Here is a 21,694-nt window from a genome sequence, read left to right as displayed (position 1 = left end):
ACCATAGGTAACTGTGCTAGTCACCTCATTTGTCTTTATTATCTCTCCTCATGTCACGTAACATTAAATGCTATCCATCATTTGTTTCATTTTATTTTCTTTTAAATACTCTTCAAACGCTTCTCCTTCCCTCTTATATTTTCTCTATTACACTCTGTCTCTGTTTTCTTTCTCTATCTCTTTGCATTCATATCAAACCCTAGCTGTTCATTATCTGCAAATCCATCATGAACTCTTCATCAAGCCCAGGAAACCATGAAAATGATCAAAACAAAAAGAGAAAAGCTGTTGAAACATCTTCTTCCAAACCCAAAAAGATAAAGATCACCTATGACCCTCTCAAGGTGAATCCATTCGAAGCAAAGTTGTCTGGAAACTATTCTAGACGTGTGTTTCAACCCCCTGGTGAAAGCCCTCCATCATCTCCATCTTCTTCCTCATCTTTTTACCTTCAAGACTCAACTTCCTCTTCATCTAACCTTTCCTCTCCCTCAACCCATTCCAAAGAAATCTCTTCATCTTCACCTGCTGAGAATGTTGTTTCTGATAGAGATTGTGGAAGATCTGCATCAGAATCAAGTCTCCCTGACCCCTCGCCTGGAAGCCCAAGAAGCAGTCAATAATGCGTTTCACTCCTTCATGGCAAGGAAAATTGCAAATTATGACAGGGTTCAAGACATGCTGGCGCAGATTTTGTCTTAGCTAGGGTCTTAGTCTTTGGTCTTAGTAGTTTTCTTTCCTTGTTGCATCTGCTTGTTAAACATCTTCTCTTGTAATATCTTTTGATTATCAATGAAAAGTTTCCTTGTTTTGCATTTCATTGATTTTGTTTGTCTGAATCTTTTGATATATTCTTTTTTGATGATATGACAAAAAGGGGGAGAAATATGTGATAAATGATTTGATTTAATCAGTTGCTTTCACTAACAAGAACTGCAAGTTCTATATGGTTTAAGTGTTTTGCAGGTATAAAGAAGTGAAGAGAATCTTCAAAGCACACAAGAAGCAAAACCATAAGAAGCGTTATTCTGTAAAAAGAATAAGCTTATGGAAACTGAAGCAAGCTGAGTGCTGTCAAGTTTCAGAATCAGAAGCACTGATAATAGAATTTGATCCAAAATTTGTCTATTTGCTCTGACAAAATTCTATTTGCTCTGATACATTATTTTAGCCTATATGGCTCTGATACATATCATGTGTTCTAATACACATTTTATGTTCTGACTCGTTCATGCTGACTTTTGTCGTTTAGTTTTTGTTCTGTAACATTTCAGGATGTAGAGATGCTCTGATGATGCTCTGGTACATTCAACAATGTTCTGATACAAATCTAGCATGAAGTGATGTTGGTAGAAATTCAAAGCTCTGAAGCTATCCGAGGGAAGCAGAAATCAGAAGCTGTGAATGTTCTAAAGATCCAGAAAACTCAAGCTCTGAAGCTGTCCTAAATGGAAGCAGAAATCAGAAGCTGTGAATGTTCTGAAGATCAAAGAAATTCAAGTTCTGAAGCTGTCCTAGATGGAAGCAGGAATCAGAAGTTGTGAATGTTCTGATGATCAAAGAAATTCAAGTTCTGAAGCTGTCCTAAACGGAAGCAGGAATCAGAAGCTGTGAGTGTTCTAAGGATCTAAAGAAATTCTAGTTCTGAAGCTGTCCAATGGAAGCAGAAGTCAGAAGCTATGAATTCTCTGAAGACAGAAGCTTATGTGATCGTCTCTACCGAAATAATCAGGGAAGTCTTTTATTAAAGTTCTTCGAGTATTTATTTCAGGGGGAGATTATTTATCTCAGGGGGAGATTGTTAATCTCAGGGGGAGACATATTCACATGCTTATGCTATAGCTGTGTAATTTGTCTTTTGCCGTCTGCTCTTTCTGATCGCAAATTCATATCATTTATATATGTTTTTGTCATCATCAAAAAGGGGGAGATTGTTAGAACAAGATTTGTTCTGATCAATTATCTTAGTTTTGATGATAACAATAATATGAATTTTGCTTAAGATAATATGGTACTCTAATCCAATGCAATTTCCTTTTCAGGAAATATATAAAGAGTATGCATAATTCAGCGCTCAGAAGCTTTGTCTCAAAGGGTTCAGCATGCAACATCAGAACATGGTCTGGCAAGACATCAGAAGATGGTCGAAGCAGAATCAGAACATGGGTCTATGGAAGCATCAGAAGAACATGAGATCAGAAGCACTGAAGTTCTGATGGTATCACGCTCAGAAGCACTTCAAGGTCAGAAGATCAGAAGATGCTTTGCACCAAGCTGTTTGACTCTGATGATATTCAAACGTTGTATTCACAAACATCAGATCAGAAGGAAGTACATGTGGCAGGCTACGCTGACTGACAAAAGGAACGTTAGAAGCTATTAAAGGCAACGTCAGTAGACACAGCGTGAACAAGGCTCGAGGTAGTTGACAAAAGCGTATAACATTAAATGCAATGCTGTACGGAACACGCAAAGCATTAAATGCACTCAACGGTCATCTTCTCCAACGCCTATAAATATGAAGTTCTGATGAGAAGCAAGGTTAACGATTCTGAACAAAACAACTCATATTAACTTGCTGAAACTCTGTTCTATTCAAAGCTCAGAATCTTCATCTTCATCAAAGCTCACTACATTGCTGTTGTAATATATTAGTGAGATTAAGCTTAAACGTTAAGAGAAATATCACAGTTTGTGATTATAGCTTTTAAGAAGCAATTGTAATACTCTTAGAATTGATTACATTAAGTTGTAAGGAACTAGAGTGATCGTGTGGATCAGAATACTCTAGGAAGTCTTAGAGGTTATCTAAGCAGTTTGTAACTAGAGTGATCGTGTGGATCAGAATACTCTAGAAAGTCTTAGAGGGTATCTAAGCAGTTGTTCCTGGAGTGATCAGTGTGTGATCAGAAGACTCTGGAAGACTTAGTTGCTGACTAAGTGGAGAACCATTGTAATCCGTGCGATTAGTGGATTAAATCCTCAGTTGAGGTAAATCATCTCTGCGGGGGTGGACTGGAGTAGTTTAGTTAACAACGAACCAGGATAAAAATAACTGTGCAATTTATTTTTATCGGTCAAGTTTTTAAAGCTACACTTATTCAAACCCCCCCCCCCCTTTCTAAGTGTTTTTCTATCCTTCAAATGGAGCAGTGAAGAAACATCTAGAGAGGCAGGACAAGGCCAACAAGGAATTCAAAACCTGGATGAAGAGACAAGAAGAATCCACAAATGAAATCAAAAACCTTCTGCTCTCTCTGATCCCTAAAAATTCTTAATTCATGTCGTGTTTTGAATCTTCTGATTGCGATCTTCTTACTGTTTTTAATATTTTGTTTACCTTGTGAATTTCTTTGAATTTGGTATTTTGGATATTTTGTTTATTGTTATGATCATCCTTGCGTGCTTTATTGATTGTTATTTTCATTTTTACATCTTTTTTATTATGACAACAAGGGGGAGAATTAATTAAGTTAAGTAAGTATTAGAAATTTTTGAAGTACTCATTAAAAGATATATATCGCTCAAAAGGAGGAGAAAATGGATATTCTGATTATTGAAAAAGCTTAATATGTCTGATATCCTGATCATTAAACACATAAAGGAATATTTTATTCTGAATGATCTGGACATTTCTAACAAGTACAAAGTACAAAAAGTTTGTTTCTGAAAGTATGCAAATAAAATCTAAAAGAAAGAATTTATCAAGAAGTGCACAAACTCATTCTGAATGAAAAATCTTTTGAAGCAAAAAGTGTTCTATACGATATCTGAAAGAAAGATACTTCATATCTTATGGAAGATGCAAAAATTACTCAGGGAAGTTACTATTTACATTTCTCTTCAAGTATTTATTTCAGGGGGAATTATACATCTCAGGGGGAGATATTTCTCTTTTATACAAAATTTCTGAACAGAACGTAAATGTTTTGTCATCATCAAAAAGGGGGAGATTGTTAGAACATAGTTTGGTTCTAATCATATTTTTAGTGTTTTGATGATAAAAAGCAAATAAATTTTGTATAAGAAAATGTGGTAATTTAACTATATGTTTCTGATTTCAGAAGATGTTTCAATACAAGTACCATCAGAACTTGATGGCAAAGATGAACAAATGCAAAGAAACTCAAGTCTTAAAGGCAGATTCTGATCAAGCACCAAAGCGCTGCAAACATACTGATAAAAAAGATATATTCCAAGCTAAACAGAAGATCATGAAGTCTGATTCAAAAAAGAAAGATACCGTTAAAAACATGATCATTAGCAAGGCGGCTGCAACACTCAAAAAGCGCAACTCCCAAGGTTGATTGAAGAAGCTATCCACATGCAGCTCATTGGAGAAAACAAAACGAAGAGCAACATGCAAGCATTCAATGCTCTCCAATAAAAAAGATTAAACGGGCAAAAGTCTGAAGATATATACACACAAAATCACTCCTTAAAAGTGTGTGTGGTGTGGGCATCAAACAACATAATTGATACATACAAAAAGAACATCAACACATCACGATGAACTCATGAACTGAAGAATAACCAAACCTCTGAGTTCAAATATTGTGTGCTAAATATTAGTGAAATATCACAGTTGTGATTAATGCTTTATAGAAGCAATCTTAAACACTATCATTTGAAGTTACAGTGTAACAGTTTCTTGAGAGACCAGTAGGGTCAGATTTCTCAAGAGGTCTGGGACTACTTTAGTCTTAGAGGTTTCTGAACTAATAAACGTTATATCTCGTGAATATCCCTGAACAGTTTATTATTCAAGGTGTTAGTCACAAGCAGTTGGCTTGTGCAGGGTTAGTCACGATCAGTTTGCTTGTGCAGGGTTACTAGGTTGGTGAACGTTATATCTTGCTAAGATCATTGAACGGTTCATCATCTAGGGTTAGTCACTCGCGGGTAGCTTGTGCAGGGTTAGTCACGACAGTTGATCGTGCAGTTGTAATCAGTTTGGTTATAGTGGATTAAGTCCTCGATTGAGAGAGGCAAAATCACCTGAGGAGGGTGGACTAGAGGTAGCCTTGTTGAGAAGGTGAACCAGGATAAAATTGAATGTGTCTTTTATCTTCTGCATCCTTCATTTAACTCAGAACACTCACACTTATTATCTTCAGAATTATACTTGACTAAGTCAGAAGTTCTGATGGAGTTAAGAAGTTAAATTGAATGTATATCTCATTGGTTATGTTGTGTTATCTCAAACATGCTTCCGCAACAATGATATAAGCATATCTAGAAAATGAGATACTAGAAGAAAGTAAAGATTAATAGAAAGGGTAATAAAATTTGAAAGAACACAATTCAACCCCCCCCCCCTTTCTTGTGTTTTTTTCCACATTCAAAACCAAGTTTGCATGACATCTTAGTTTTCCATAGAGTCGTGACTATGTGTGTGGATCATCTATGCCATTTTTAAGCAACCAATTCGGGTGCTTAAATGTGTGGTCAAGGAGTTAGATCAAAATTGATCTTACATGGTGTAGTTCTGTTAAGTAGAAATATGAAGGTGTAACTTCCTATTTTGAGTATGTGAAGTCTGATTCATGTGATTCTTTTTAGTTCTCAAAGGCTCGTTATCAGCAGGGGCAATGTCTATCCATGACAGTGGGAGTTAAGGCGTGTATATGGATGGTTGTTGCAATGGTCCAGACCTTATGAAGCTTACATATTGTTCAATCTTGTGGATTTTATAAGGTTATGATGTCAGACAACATGTCATGACATATGATTGCTGGATGTAGTTTTTTGTTGTGGTCTTAACAAGGACGTGATTGCTGGAGAATTTATTTTTCTCTGCAGTGTTTGGCGAAACTAAATGGAGTTCTTGTTGTTGTATGTTGCACATGATGTCTTAATATATTGGTATGATTCCCTTATTCTGGATGAGAAGAGTATACTTGAGGATCAGTAGAAGGCATGGTGATTTTACTTCAGATCACGTGATGGCTTTATGAACCATCACTTTCTTATAGATGAAGATGTTTAGAGAATACAAGAGAAGACAGACAATGTCTGACTAGTTGTTCAGGACATTACTTAGGACTTGTTTCCTTTGAGATCAAAAAGGAAATTCCTTGGAAGGTGTATTCAAGTACACGTCAGGAGGGAGTGTAAAATGTCTTTTGCGTGTGCATGTGCATGTGTTCAGGACAGATGTTGTAAAACAGTTTCAAAATAGTCCCTTAACTTTATTCAGTGTATCAGTTTAGTCCCTTAACTTTACTCAGTGCATCAGTGTAATCCCTTATCATATGTTAAAAAGTTTCATTATAGTATGAATGCCACTGTTTTATACGTCTATTTTTAATCAAGGTTTTATGTCTTGTTTTATACTAGAACAAACTCAAATCACATAATAAACTCAAAATATTCATAACACCAATTTATCTTATACATAGATTCGGAAAAACTAAAAATCACACAATAAACTAATCTAATTTGAAAATACAATGTTAAAATTACAAGATTCAATCCTAAACTCAAAATCCCAACAACCATTTACATTTGCAGCCATCCTCTTGTGTAGACAACCTCTTCCTTCAATGTTAAAATTTTATTCTTCTGCCTTTCAATTTTCAAATCCCTTTCATCAAGAATTTCATCACCAAACCACTTGAAGAAATTACAATCATTTTCCATGTGACTTCTGTAATTCCTACAACCCCAGAACTTTTTCTGTTAGGAAGTAAAATAAGAACCCTAACAAAATTAAAGAAAACTAAGAAATAAAAGATAATAAAAGCTAACTAAGAAAATAAAGATTCATTTCATTTCTTTGATACATAATGTCTTTAAGAGGCTACTTTATATAACACTAATAATGAATCATAAACATAAAAGTCCAAAGTCCAAATACTAATAAGACTCCAGTAAAATAGTCATACAAATATAAGTACTAAATAAACTTAAATATATATAAATCTATAATCTATTATTCATCCTATATCATTTTTCCAAAGTTAACATTGTTCATATCACTCAATACGAAGAACACATTCATCTTAACAAAAACACCCCCTCCTCTTGTTTCTACGAATTACATACCCAAATGTCATAGAGCTTTACTTGTTTGACATTGAAGCACTGTTTAAATTCTTGACATTGGACGGAATTGCAACAACACAAACAGAAGAAAGATGAAGTTAATGAAAAAAAAGGAAGATTAATTTTGAAGATGAAGAACAAACCCTAGAGAAAGAAACAAAGACTGAAAGTGAACGAATGAATCTGAAACAAAATAAGTAGAAACTCTACTTTATAATATAAATATTGAGTCAAATTTGTACCTTAAGCCTTGCTGTAAAACCACGTCAGCCAAACTTAACGATTTTTCAGAAAAGTTGACGGAAATGACCAATTCGATTAATGGAAGTGCTTTTAGAGACTAAAGAATAACATTCTTTTTATATAAAGTACTGAAGTAAAGCATTAAATTAAATTAAAGAACTTTGTAACTAATTATACCTTAAATATAATAACCAGATCAATATATTTATATTCTCTCTCACGGAGCAATACAAAGTTATATGTCCCATTCTTATGTTTTTCCTTCTAAAGTCTCTCAAAGCTAAGTGAAGGTAAGAGTTCTCCATTTAATTTTAAAAGTGTGTTTTCATTTTCAAACCAACCTCCAAAAGCTGAAAAAGATGCAATGAACAAACCGTGTGTATTCTAAAGAAAAAACTTAAAGTTGTGCATGATATTGTGAATAATGCCAAAACTGCATCAGTGTGAGAGTTACGCTGAAAAATGAATTGAATTCTCGACAAAACAGGTGCTAATTGGAAGGAAATGTAAAAGAAAAACTATAACCAGTTATGGTATTTTCCAATTGACAACAGAACAAACCGTGTTTACATCTTAAGAATAACTAGGGCTATGCGTGAAATTATGGTTGTTTTCAAATCCATATCACAGTGCAAGTTTTAAAACAATTTAGAACTTGAATATTTAGGAAAACATGACTTTGCAGGAGGTTAAAAACCCCCACAAAATACCCCGATTTCAAAATCCGAACATAAGCAGTTCAATTTTATTCAATTCAAAATAAAAAACAGAAAAAGGTCCTACCGGGAGTCGAACCCAGGTCGCTGGATTCAAAGTCCAGAGTGCTAACCACTACACCATAGAACCCATTTGGGAACAGAATAATATAAATAATTTATTATAACTATGAGTTAAATGTGAATTACTTCATAAAGACTATATATGTACTAACAATAGACAAAGTAATGGTTATGATATTAGAATTTGGAACCTGTTTGAAACAGATTTTGTTCGTTGTCCATAAAACAATAGACTAAGCAATGCTAATGATATTGGAACTTTAACTTTGAAGAGGCTAATACCTTAGTTTTCCCATGAAGTATAGGATCCCTAACAAGTAGCTTTGTTAAGATGCGGCCAACACTCCAAAGATCCCCGAAGAATCATTATCCGTTGAACTAAGCAAAAGCTCCAGTGGAAGATGCCATAATAAGGTATCTTCTAGTTATAATGAAGTTTGCTAACCCAAAACCGCAACCCTTCAATATTCCTTCATTATTCACCAAAAGATTTGATCCTCTGATGTCCCAGTACATCACACCCCGCGAGTGAACAAACTCAACACCAAATAACAATTGCTCCATATAGCACTAAATCTGCAAAGCAAACATGTAATGCTCAACATCATTTCCATTTGTGTAAGAGTATAACTACTTAATTAGAAAATTATAAAACTAAGAACATTTATCATCAAGGTTCTAAATTGAATTTTGCAACCACAATACATATTAGCAGTCTCTCCAACCGCATAATGAGTTCGTTATTGCAACATTTTTCTCGTAATATAAAAAATTGCACTACACCGACAACGACAATCACAACCATAATTTAAATCATATATTGTTATTTTTAAAATTAAAAAATTGTAAGGCTTTACTCAAAAAAAAAAAAGGAGCTCTTCTAGAAACTTTCAAATGTCTTAGCAAAAGCTAGACTAAGTATATGAAAATAAAGATTTAACCTTATTATTCGTGAACTTGATATCAGGACTGCCCAAGAACCTTACAATGCTGCATGTACTCAATCACATGGTAGGCGAACTAGATGTAATCCATCCTTGAAGCTTCACTAAAACACAAAAATAGTTATTACTTGCTGGTGCCGAGGAAGATAATTAGAAAATAACAAGTTTAATGGACATCCGATGAACATCATGAATTCGTCTCGATTGCATCATGCCGTGCCGAGGAAGATAATTAGAAAATAACAAGTTTAATGGACATCCAATGAACATCATGAATTCGTCTCGATTGCATCAAAATAGGTCCTACCGGGAGTCGAACCCAGGTCGCTGGATTCAAAGTCCAGAGTGCTAACCACTACACCATAGAACCCATTTATAGTTTAGTTAAATAAAAACAGAAGAAAAAAAATAATCAATAAACTGTTTATAAGAGTAGAAGTTAAATAAACAAAATATTTTTACTCTTTAAATGATTTCAAGTATAAGCAAAAAACATGAGATCAAAGTGATAGAACATTAATAAAACCAATTGTTTATTTTCAAGGAAACCATACACTTGATATGCTTGTAATATAATTCCTCCACTATTTCAAAACTTCAGTAGTTGTTTAAGGTATTTGCACATAATTAAGGGATTGCTTAATTAATTGATTTGTATATTACTGAAATAGGAGTATTATAATCATTATATGCTTTAGAAACACTTATGAATAATTTATCAAAACTCAAATTATATTAATTATATTTAGGGAATATTAGGGGGAAAAGGTCAAATGTTTATTAAGAAGTCTTGAAACATAAGTAAAATGTTTAACCAACCATAGTTTTGAAATGGAGAGTACCTTCAGAAACCATGATCTCAAAACGGTTCGCCGGATGAGACACTCATTCCTTTCTAATAATAGCTCGTCAACCGTGTGTATTGCAGATAGTAGGGAGTCCTGAAAATTCAACATTTTCTCTTTGATCCTGATAACTCTGCATAGATTGTAACAAATAAATACTTATGTCAACCCAAGTACTCATATATTGCATGGTTGAACTTGTATTGAACAAAATTTGCTTGTCGAATAAAATAATAGACTAAGCAATGCTAGTGATATTGGAACACTAAAAAGATATATTTAAACCAGTGATGTCAATGACCGAAGGTGTTCTTTGGTTTTAAAAAGTGTTTCAAAACAACAAATTCAAATATAGTCTAGAAATTGTAATTTCCAATTGATTCATCTATTAAGCAATATTCAGACCAAATAACTTCATTTTCTAATGAGATGTAAACAACACAAACCAAACTATTATGCATCATGATATAGGAATCCATTAACTTTGAAGAGGCTTCAACCTCACATTTCCCTTGAAGTATAGGATTCTTAACAACTAGTCCTGCAAAGATGCAGCCAACACTCTAAAGATCCGCCGACGAATCATAATCTGTCAAACCAAGCAAAACCTCTATTGCGATACGACATGGTGACAACTACTTTGAGGCGCTCTTTTTTTCCGGAGCTAATGAAGTTCACTAACCCAAAATCTGCAACCTTCAATATTCCTTCATTATTCAACAAAAAATTTGATTCCTTAATGCCCGGTGCATCACGTCCCGTGAGTGAGAATACTCAAAAGCAGATAACAACTGCTTCATATAGTATTTGATCTGCAAAACAAACATGCATTGCTCAAACATCATTTCCACAGTATGCTATTACTCGCAGTAGTTGAGAACTAGAAGACAATTTTAATTTTTCCGAAGTGAAAAAGAACTTAAGGACATTAAAAACAGGTCCTACCGGGAGTCGAACCCAGGTCGCTGGATTCAAAGTCCAGAGTGCTAACCACTACACCATAGAACCCAATTGTGATATTTGTTAAATATAAACACTCAAAATGAATAAAATTTTTATAATAGAAGTTGATTGAGTGCTATTTTATAAAGACTAAAAATATGTTTCTAGTTTTTTTAATGATTTCAAAGACTAAGCAGAAAAACCTGCTGTACTAAGACATATTTCAACCAGTGTTGTCAATGACTAATGGAGGAAGGCCAAAAATCCGCTGTATGGCAATCATTATCTCTTCACAAATTACCTAAGGTGACCGGTGGTCAAAAATTCTGCCACGGAATTCTGCCATGGCTATTTAATAACACTAATTTCAAGATAATTAACTATAGAAAAGAGATGTAATTACCAACCAAAAAAAGAAAGAAAAGAGATGTAATCTAAAGACGGGTACGTAAAAAGTCCAGCCTTACCTTGCCTCCTCTGCCGCCCTTTGCTTTGCGTTGACTTCCTTGTTATGCAGGTACTTCAGCAAGCTTGATGGGTCACATGCATAAGGTTTTGTTTTGAAACACTGAAAGTGGTAAGGTGATAATATCAAAAAACTAGAAGAGTTCTTTAATACATATTCCAATGATGAGTAGTCATAGGATTGTATTTAGGCCTAACATAAGAAAAAGGAATTGATTAACATTTATGAATACCCCTAAAATTAAATTACCAATGCGGATCATATACTCTATCAGTGTAAAAAAATTTAAACGTTCAATCAAGCATAATTGTCGGATCGTTTTTGATTTTTATCATAACTACTTCTAAAATCACACATATTATTGATTGTGTTTTGTTAACAATGTCAGACTTTTTACACTGATGGTGTATCAAAACTAAACTCATGATACGTATATTCTATCTTTTTTGAGTATTTCCAATCAACAACAGAATAAACAGCATAACATGAATTCTCAACAAGTTCCAAAATCAGAGCAACCTACCTCTAATATGAGAGATGTGGCAGTTCCATGTTTGTTAGGTTCAATGGAGAGAAGAGTTTGTAGCAAATGTGCATTGCTTGGAGGCAAATCTTTAAAGTACTCTCAGAAGAAGCAACCATCACATGGTTGTCGCGGCTGAATCAAAGTTGCACTAGAAAATTCATTCTTTTTCCATCAGGTGGGGGAGCCACAAATCTTAAAAAATTTATGTAATTGTCACCTGCATATATTTATTAAAAAAAAATGAATCACTTCCTTTTATAAAACACAATGTAAATCAGTATTATCAACTGTAGATCGTGAAAAATAACAATGGGTCATCATGAGGAGGCATTTTTCATTGGAGCCTTTCTTTCATCCTCAAGCGGAAGTTTTTTCATCCACATATACACTTGTATGCCTCCTATCCACCACCATGTGTAGAGGACTTTCGATACAAGTGAGTCAGTCCTTCACTCGAACCAAAGGTATGATAGGTGTATGAGTTCTCTCACTAATAAATGCAAGTCTCCACTTTTCTAATCAATGTGGGACTTTCCCACACTTCTTAACTTACACTTGCTTTTTCTCAACAATAACGTTATAGCTAACTCTATTTGACAACTCTTCATACTAAATATTGAAGAACATTAGTGGTTTGTTAAATTTTGATTATAGCGCTATTGCGTCTCGATATCTGTTATTTGAACACGGATGTAAATAAGTATCTCATTCTTCAGTTTGATTATATCCCCCATATTATCCATGCCACAACAATCAGCATTATCAAATTAAATTGCTACAATGAGGTGTTATAATTTTTTCCCTTTACACATTAGCAAAATTAATTTAAGCTTTATATCAGAGAAGTAATTTGATTAAGTTTACCATTTTCTAATGAGATGCATCAAAATATAGGAATGTAGTAACTTGGAAGAGGCTACCACCTCAGGTTTCCCATGAAGTATAGGATTCCTAAGAAGTAGCTCCGCAAAGATGCAGCCAACACTCCAATGATCCACCGACAAATTATAGTCTGTTGAACCAAGCGAAAGCACCGGAGGACGATACCATAAGGTGATAAGACACCTAGCGAGGGGCTCTTTTATCTCAGATCTAATGAATTTCCCTAAACCAAAATCTGCAACCTTTGATGTTCCGGCGCATCATTCCTTCATTATACACCAAAAGATTTGATCCTTTGATGTCCCCATGGATCACGCCCTGCAAGTGAAAATACTCAACAGCAGATAACAATTGCTTCATAAAGCACTTAATCTGCAAAACAAACATGGAATGCTCAGCATCATTCACATTTGTGTAAGGTTATATCTACTTAATTAGAAAGTTTTAAGACTAAGAACGTTTATCATCAAGGTTCTAAATTGCATTCTGCAACCGCAGTACATATTACTAGTCTCTCCAACTGCATTATGAGTTCGTGACCGCAACATTTTTCCCTTAATGGAAAAATTACAATATACCAACAACAGAAACCACAACTACAATTTAAAATATTTATCGTTATAATAATTTTTTGCAGGGCTTAACTAAAAAAGGGAGCCCTTCCATAAATTCTCAAATGTCCGAGCAAAACTCGGGTATACGAGGGGATCGAAAAACAGGTCCTACCGGGAGTCGAACCCAGGTCGCTGGATTCAAAGTCCAGAGTGCTAACCACTACACCATAGAACCCAATTGTGATGTTTGTTAAATATACACTCAAAATGAATTTTTATAAGAATAGAAGTTGAATACGTGTTATTTTATAAAGACGGAACCATATAACCGATTGTCCCATTTTTGGAAACCATATACTTAATGTGTTTGTATTTAAGGTATTTGCACATAATTAAAGGATCACTTAATTCATATGCATAAATACTGAAATACTCCTATTATAATCATTACATGCTTTAAAAAATACTATAAACAGGTCATAACTAATCTAGCAAATATCAAATTATGTTATAATTAATTTAGTGGTATATTTGGAAGAAAATGTCTATATGTATTGGATTTCTAAAATACCAAAAGCTTTGAAACATTACTCAAATGTTTAACCACCTGTTGTTTTGAATGTTGAATGTGTCTTTCCGAAAACATGATCTTCGGACAGTTCGCTGGATGTGACGCTCATTCCTTTCTAAGAGCCTTTCAACCGTGTCTTGAAAATTCAACATTTTCTCATTGATCCTGATAACTCTGCTGGGATGGCAATAAATAAAGAGTAATGTTAACCCAAGCAGACATAAATTACATGGTTGAACAACTCAAGATATACTAATTAACATTTTTCTTTCCACTATACCCTTGAGCATATGCAGGAATTTCACCCTTTAAAGGTGCATAAGTGGAATGTCGCAGGTTCAAACTCGCGTCCCTGCAGTCTGATGTCCCTGCACAGATAACAAGTGACATTATTGATTTTGATAAGGTATATTGGGATTAGACTAGATAAAAACATGAGAACTTATAAAGCATTTAGTGATTGGAATAGGAGAATTTAATTACAGGTGATAATTCTTGCCAACTTACAAACTTTCCATTGAGTCATCGACCGTTCTTGCAAGTGGTACTCGTCAGAAGCATCAAATAAGTATTTCCGATTGAACCTACTCTATGGATTTTCCTTTGAAGAGTTAGAAATTTCAATTGGGTCATGATGGCCTCTAGAGTTGGTGTTCTCCCACAAAACTCCTTACTTTCCTGATTTATGGTATCCAAATGATTTTTGAGTTAAATACAGAGGAATCCAAAGTATTGATACTCTGTTCACTAAAAAATGATAGTAAACAACATGATCGAATTGAAGTGTTGTCTTTTCGGCTTTTTGCCCAAGCAAAGCCACTTATATTGAAACTTGTAATGGTCCAGAAAAAGAAATATCTCCTTGAGACACAATCTTCATATGGGAAGCATATTCATGTATACTATTGACCTTGTGAGAATTTTAAGTTTGATTTGCTGAAACCTGCAAAGAGAAATCTGAAGTGAGAATTGGTTTATGGTAAATTAAATCATTACTGTAAATAAACATGCATGTACATAACATAACCAATACAAACAACAACAACAACAACAACAACAACAACAACTACAACTGGGCCTTATCCCACTGAGTGGGGTCGACTACATAAATCAACTTTCGCCGACACTTCTAAAAATGGTGTGTCCATGTCCAGAGACACCGACACTTACTCGGATACTTTTGAGTAGTTTAATTTATTCATCTTTTCAAATTATAATTGGTGTCGTGATATCAGTGTGGTTTTCGTCGTGCTTCATAGGCCTTATGGTATATTTTGCCCTAATATTCTTTTCTGCAATCAAATATTTCTGGTGAAAAAAATTACTAATTTTACATGAGATTGTATACAACAACAACAACTTCTTTGATTCCTTTATTTAGAATTATTGAGGTTACTAAATTTATGGATATAAAAATAAATAAATAAATAAATAAATATAATAACAGTGGTGAACCTTCTCGAGTTTGTTACGTCATCGGCGCGAAGGGGAACACAGCCGGGAATAGCTTCACCAGCTACGGCGCTAAGCCAAGCCGGTCACCATTTGAACTCGTTCGCCGTAACTCGCTCACTCTCCTTTGTAACGCGGTTGAGTTTTCATTCGCCGGCGTCACCGACAGTGCTTGCTTCGAACGACGGGTTTTGATTTTGAGTTGCACGTTTTTATATAGAGAAGAGGAAATCAATTTTGGTTAGAGATGATTTGCGGAAAAGGAATTTCGTATTGGTTGCTCAGTTGTAATTGAGTGTTGACTCTTTTTTGGCTTTTCGTTGCTCCGATAACTGCGGAAGAGACTCGGCGACGAAGAATATTTTGGTAAATATGTTTTAATAGATAGTATCGGTACCCTAAACCAATCAAATACTATAATTTCATGTCATATCATTTGGGGACAACTTCTCTACCCATCACAAAAAGATGGGTAGTGTACCTTCAACCAATCACATGTCACCATTTAATTTATTTATATTTAATTAATTATTAAATAGAATAATTATTTAATGTTTTCAATGTATTTTACACTAAAGGTAACCTTACCCAACTTTTTGAGTTGGGTAAATAAGAATTCACCTATTTATTTTAAAATAAATTAACATTTAATAATAGTTTGCACTAAAGACATGGTACCCAACTTGAATTCATGGGTACCAAAGAATTTACCTTAAAAAATAAGCAAAATAAAATGGTTAGACTAAATCCAAGGAGTAGAAATTGAGCAGGAGAGATAACAGCAGAGGAAATGGTCATACCTCACTCTATTATTCATTCTCCTATTGAATTAGGCATTAGTTGCCAACCTTCCAAGTCAACAACACTCGCTTTGTTGTATCGAGGATTCACTATATCACATCAAGGCTATATTCCAACATTTCATCAAACATTTTAGGTTCCCTAGCAGACAATAGTGTCGTCTTAGAAAATTGTGAGTGCACTATCTTATTAGAAATGTTCTGCATGATGTCAAAATTATAATATTTAGTATTTGTGTATATTGGACCTTATATCTTATGTTTAGTTGCGCATTCTAACCTAAAGATATTTAAAGCATTTTAGAAAAGTTTTTACAAGTCAAAATTAAGTTTTTATGTTAAAAATATGAGCATAGGTCGACACATGCTGTGAATTTTGCATAACCAAAGTTTCTGGTCATTATAGGTCGACACATCCAGCTTATAGGTCAACCTATACTGAGTGTTTTTGCAAAATATAATTTTCTGATCAACATAGGTCGACATATACAAGTTTCAAGTCGACACATAAACAACATAGATCAACACATATGAATTTCATGTTGACACATAGACAACATAAGTTAAAACATAGACAACACAAGTAAACACATACGAATTTCAGGTTGTCACGTAGACAGGTCGACACATACTGTATGTTTTGCAAAACAAAAGTCTCTCAATTTGAGGTCGACACGTTTGACCATAGGTCGACACATATAAACAAAATTGCCTTTATTGCCAAGGACTATGCTTCTTGATCAGTTGAAGGAGCGGGAAATTCTCATGTGAACCACTCAGGGCCATGCAGCAGATTCACAACTTTAAACTTCAAATAACATAGCATCTTATTTTGACATAAAACAACTTCAAAAATAGCAAGTCTTAAAGGAAAATAACTCGAAAATTCAGCAACGGAATAAAATCAACAATCAATAAAACATGCGTTCATCCTCCCGAGTGCTACGTATCAGAGCGACGACACTGACTCAAACTGACAGCAACTAAATCTTCACTCACTGCGGATCACCCTACACGTTACCAGTATAAAGGCAACGGCCAGCAAGAAAAAGGGTGAAATATCTACCAATATAATTGAGATTATGATAAATAATAATATATTAGTTAGATTGCATAAAACTACCATGTCATGGTATTATCATCTCAATCACTTCACCTCACATCATTATATCCAACAAGCTATTTAATTCTCAATTCAAATCACAACACTTCACATCGATTCATACTCATGCAATATAGAATGTGACACTAACAATGCACATGCATGTGGTACCCAGGGCTTCAGTCCCCATCGCTAAAGTACAAATAAATAGAGGCATCAACAAGTCATAAACCTTCATCGTAGTTTGTCAATCCATGCCGTTGCAAAAATATGCAAATGTATGTGACTCGATGAATGCAACATCACATACTCAAGAACAACAAATCTCATCGCAAGGCATACACCTATATCATTATTATTACCAAAATATAGATGGTAATTCATCGTCACAATAATTCCTTCATTTCGGATTATTAACAAAATATTAGCATCACAACATCAACGATATATTACAAAGAAAATAGCGGCATAATGGAGTATTCCCGGAACAGCCCCTTCTAAGAATATACTAACTGGCAATATATTTTCTGCTGCTAAAATCACTACTGGTATCCTCTGCTACATACTACTGCTAATTATACATATGCTATTAGTATTTCTACTATGCTATTAAAACTTATACTGAGATTTCAAATTAATCTTCTAACTTATTGCTGGTAATCATACATCGACTTTGCTATAATTAAAACTCTGCTAATCCAGCTTCTATTACTGTATCAATTTCATGTGACGTGCTTCTACTAATTACCTTGTTGTTACTAAATTTAATTAGGAGATAAGAGGGAATTATACTAATTAGACGTTACCGTATCACTAAGAAACACTAAGGAGAAAATGGTGGCCCCCACCCCTTAAAGTGAAGCGCCTGCCCCCACCCTTATAGTCATAAGGGGCGCCCATCCTAGACTTATGGGGTGCCCGCCCCTTAACCTCTGTAGCCCCCGCCACAGTTTCCTTCTTCCTCCAACCATTACTCTTCTCTTCTACCAATTCACAAAATATTCTCAGAATTTGATCAATACATAATTTTATCAACGAACCAGTAACACAACAATCAGCAATTACATGGATATCAATAACATTAACAACGCCTACTATACAAAGACATTAAATCATGCTAAATCAGCACAACCATTCATTGATAGAAACAATTTCTTATTAATTTCAAAAGCATACAGCAGACAATACCAAACACAAACAACAAATAACACCAAACACAGTAGTATTTTTTTAACAACCCCGCATATCATCGATCATATTCCCGTTTGTAGAGTTAGAACCCCTCCCTTTACCTTGGATTAAAGGTCACTCTAAAATTCTCCGATTGAATTTCCCAACCTTGCCTCTATGTGTTGCAGCTGCTACGTATCCTCTCCAAACCCTTGCTTTTGTTTTTGTTCTGCTAACCTAGTTTTTACTAATATTTCTAATGTTATATATTTCCTCTAATTCCAATTAACTAATATAATAGAAACTCTATTTTTTTGTTATTTCTAATGGGCTTAATTCACACTCCCACAATTCTACTGCTAACACAAGAACTAGGCCCACTTACTAATTAGTCTCATTTAATCTACTATTATTTCTACGACTAAATCGACTAATTTAATCAACTAGCCACACAACAGCTTAAATCGACATATCAATATCTCAACACTTCACGACAATTAATCGGAAATCAATTAATAAAATAATTAATTAATTACGGGCATTACAACTCTCCCCCACTTATAATATTTTCATCCTCGAAAATTTACCTGATTCGAACAACTCAGGATAAGATTCCCGCATCTTGCTTTCCAACTCCCACGTCATGCTTTCTCCGGCAGCTCCCGACCAGACCACTTTCACCAAAGCAATCTCCTTGCCTCTTAGCGTCTTTGTTTCATCATCCTCGATTCGTACAGGCATCGTCTCCACCGTAAGATTATCTCCTACTTGCACATCATCCATATGAATCACATGAGATGGATCTGAAATATACTTTCAGAGTTGGGACACATGGAACGTCATGCAAATTCGAAAGATTAGGAGGTAAAGCCACTCTATTAGTGACATTTCAAACTCTGTCCAAAATCTGATACGTACGGACCATTAAACGAGGAGTGAGCTTCTTAGAATTCAATGCTCGCCCCACACCGGTCACCGGTGTGACTCTCAAAAACATGTGATCTCCCGCCTAAAATTCCAAATCTTTCCTTCGCTTGTCATGATAACTCTTTTGTCTACTTTGAGAAGTTTTCTTCTTCTCTCGAATTAATTTCACCTTCTCGATAGTCTCTCGAACAATTTCCGGTCCAAGTACTACATTTTCTCAAGATTCATGCCAACACAAAGGAGTCCTACGTCTCCGACCATACAACGCTTCAAAAGGCGCAATTCCAATACTAGAATGTTAATTGTTATTATAACTGAACTCGATCAATGGAAGATAAGTGTCCCACAAGACTCCCTGCTCAAGAACACATGCTCTTAACAAATCCTTCAACGACGGAATAGTCCTCTCCGTATGACCATCTGTCTGAGGATGATACGCAGAACTCAATCTCAGCTTAGAACCCAACGCCTCTTGGAAACGCTTCCAAAAATTAGAAGTAAACCTCGAATCTCTATTCGACACAATACACAAAGGAACACCATGCAAATTTACAATTACACTAGTATAAATCTCCTCTAACTTTGATACTGGATAAGTGATGTTAATAGGAATAAAATGAGCCGACTTCGTAAGCCTATCAACAATCACCCAAATTAAATCATGTCCTCTCAAAGTATTAGGTAATCCTGTCACAACGTCCATTGAAATGTTATCCCACTTCCATTTTGGAACTTCTAACGGTTGCATCAACCCTGTAGGCTTCTGATGTTCAATTTTCGACTTATGACAAGTTAAACATGCAAACACAAACTGCGCTACATCACACTTCATCCCAGGACACGAAAACAAATTCTTCAAGTATTGATACAATTTAGTAGCTACTGGATGATTACTCAAATTACTTCTATGACTTTCCTCAAGAATCACTTTCTTCATCTCTGCATCATCAAGAATACAAATTCGATCACGGAATCTCAACACACCTTTCGCATCTAACATGAAATCCTTATTCTCAGACTGATCGGTTCCAACCATCAAAACTACTAATTTCACATTTGACTTCTGAGATTCTTTGATACTATCCAGAAAATCATTATTAATCTTCAGCATTCCCAACATAACACTCCTCAGTGTCACTTGACACACCAAACTCATATCTCTGAACTGCTCAATTAACTCCAACTCCTTAACCATCATTTCCGACATATGCAAAGTCTTTCGGCTTAAAGCATCAGCCACAACATTAGCTTTTACTTGATGATAATTCAAATCGAAATCATAATCTTTTAATAACTCCAACCATCTTCGTTGTCTCATATTCAATTCCTTCTGAGCAAATAAATATTTTAAATGCTTATGGTCACTAAATACTTCGAATCTAGAACCATGAAGATAATGCCTCCAAATATTCAATACAAAAACAACTGCAGCAAGCTCTAAATAATGCATAGGATAGTTCTTCTCATGAGTTCTCAACTGTCTCGATGCACAAGCATCTACTTTATCATTTTGCATAAACACACCTCCTAAACCCATCTTAGAAGCATCACAATACACCACAAAAGATTCTTCTGAATTCGACAATGTCAAAATCGGAGCCGACGTCAATCTTTTCTTTAATTCAGTAAAACTTTCTTCACATTTGATGTCCCACACAAAATCCTTATCCTTACAAGTCAACTTAGTCAACAGAAGTGTCAACTTAGAAAAACCTTCGATAAACCTTCTATAATAACCAGCTAATCCCAAAAAGCTTCTAATCTTGGTAGCCGACTTTGGAGTCTCCCATTGTAACACGGCATCTACTTTGGATGGATCTACGATAATTCCATCACCTGAAATAACATGACCAAGAAAATTAACTTCCTTTAACCAAAATTCACACTTGGACAATTTCGCATACAACTTCTTCTCTTTCAAAACTTGTAATACTAATTTCAAATGTTCAGCAGGCTTCGCTTCTGATTTAGAGTAAATCAAGATATCATCAATAAACACCACAACAAACCGATCCAGAGCTCTAGTTAATTTCAAAAATTTGTCAATGGTGCTTTCGCTTCCATGATAGCCTTCATTTTGTTCTGGTTAATCTCTATCCCCTTTTTATAGACCACAAAGCCCAAAAAGTCTCTGGCCTGCACAAAGAAAGCACATTTAAGAGGATTGATCTTCAGGCTATGCTTTCTCATCCTTTCGAATGATTGGCGAAGGTGATCCAGATGACTCTCATATGATACAAATTTTATTACTATATCATCAATGTAAACCTGCATAAAGGTTTCGATGAAGTCATGATATATAGAATTCATTGCCCTTTGGTAAGTTTCCTGAGCATTTTTGAGTCCAAAAGGCATGACTATCCATTCATAGGTACCTATTGCCCTAGGGCATCGAAATGCTGTTTTTAACACATCTTATTCAGCAATGAAGATTTGGTTATATC

General features: G+C 34.8%; 1 long non-coding RNA gene and 4 other non-coding genes across 12 annotated transcripts; all 5 read right to left on the bottom strand.

Moving 5' to 3' along the window:
- Positions 1-6,250: 6,250 nt before the first annotated feature.
- On the bottom strand, positions 6,251-15,606 carry LOC131632845 (uncharacterized). 8 transcript variants are annotated; one of them, XR_009293157.1, is made up of 10 exons: positions 15,255-15,606; positions 14,307-14,742; positions 13,836-14,167; positions 11,790-13,046; positions 11,268-11,368; positions 10,359-10,670; positions 9,856-9,991; positions 9,011-9,117; positions 8,352-8,645; positions 6,251-6,658 (listed from the first exon to the last, which is right to left on the bottom strand). It is a non-coding gene; the product is annotated as an uncharacterized LOC131632845 (long non-coding RNA). The 8 variants fall into 8 exon arrangements; XR_009293158.1 differs by having other exon boundaries at positions 9,856-10,670; positions 11,790-12,009; positions 12,657-13,046; XR_009293160.1 differs by having other exon boundaries at positions 9,856-10,670; positions 11,790-12,009; positions 12,716-13,046.
- TRNAQ-UUG (transfer RNA glutamine (anticodon UUG)) lies at positions 8,065-8,136 on the bottom strand. Its single transcript has one exon. It is a non-coding gene; the product is annotated as a tRNA-Gln (tRNA).
- On the bottom strand, positions 9,312-9,383 carry TRNAQ-UUG (transfer RNA glutamine (anticodon UUG)). Its single transcript has one exon. It is a non-coding gene; the product is annotated as a tRNA-Gln (tRNA).
- TRNAQ-UUG (transfer RNA glutamine (anticodon UUG)) lies at positions 10,795-10,866 on the bottom strand. The gene has a single exon. It is a non-coding gene; the product is annotated as a tRNA-Gln (tRNA).
- TRNAQ-UUG (transfer RNA glutamine (anticodon UUG)) lies at positions 13,392-13,463 on the bottom strand. The gene has a single exon. It is a non-coding gene; the product is annotated as a tRNA-Gln (tRNA).
- Positions 15,607-21,694: the final 6,088 nt, after the last annotated feature.

This window comes from Vicia villosa, unplaced genomic scaffold (assembly GCF_029867415.1).
Source record: "Vicia villosa cultivar HV-30 ecotype Madison, WI unplaced genomic scaffold, Vvil1.0 ctg.001041F_1_1, whole genome shotgun sequence".
NCBI classification, from domain to species: Eukaryota; Viridiplantae; Streptophyta; class Magnoliopsida; order Fabales; family Fabaceae; genus Vicia; species Vicia villosa.
Note: the sequence above shows the minus strand (reverse complement) of the source record. Positions and strands in the feature narration are given on the sequence as shown.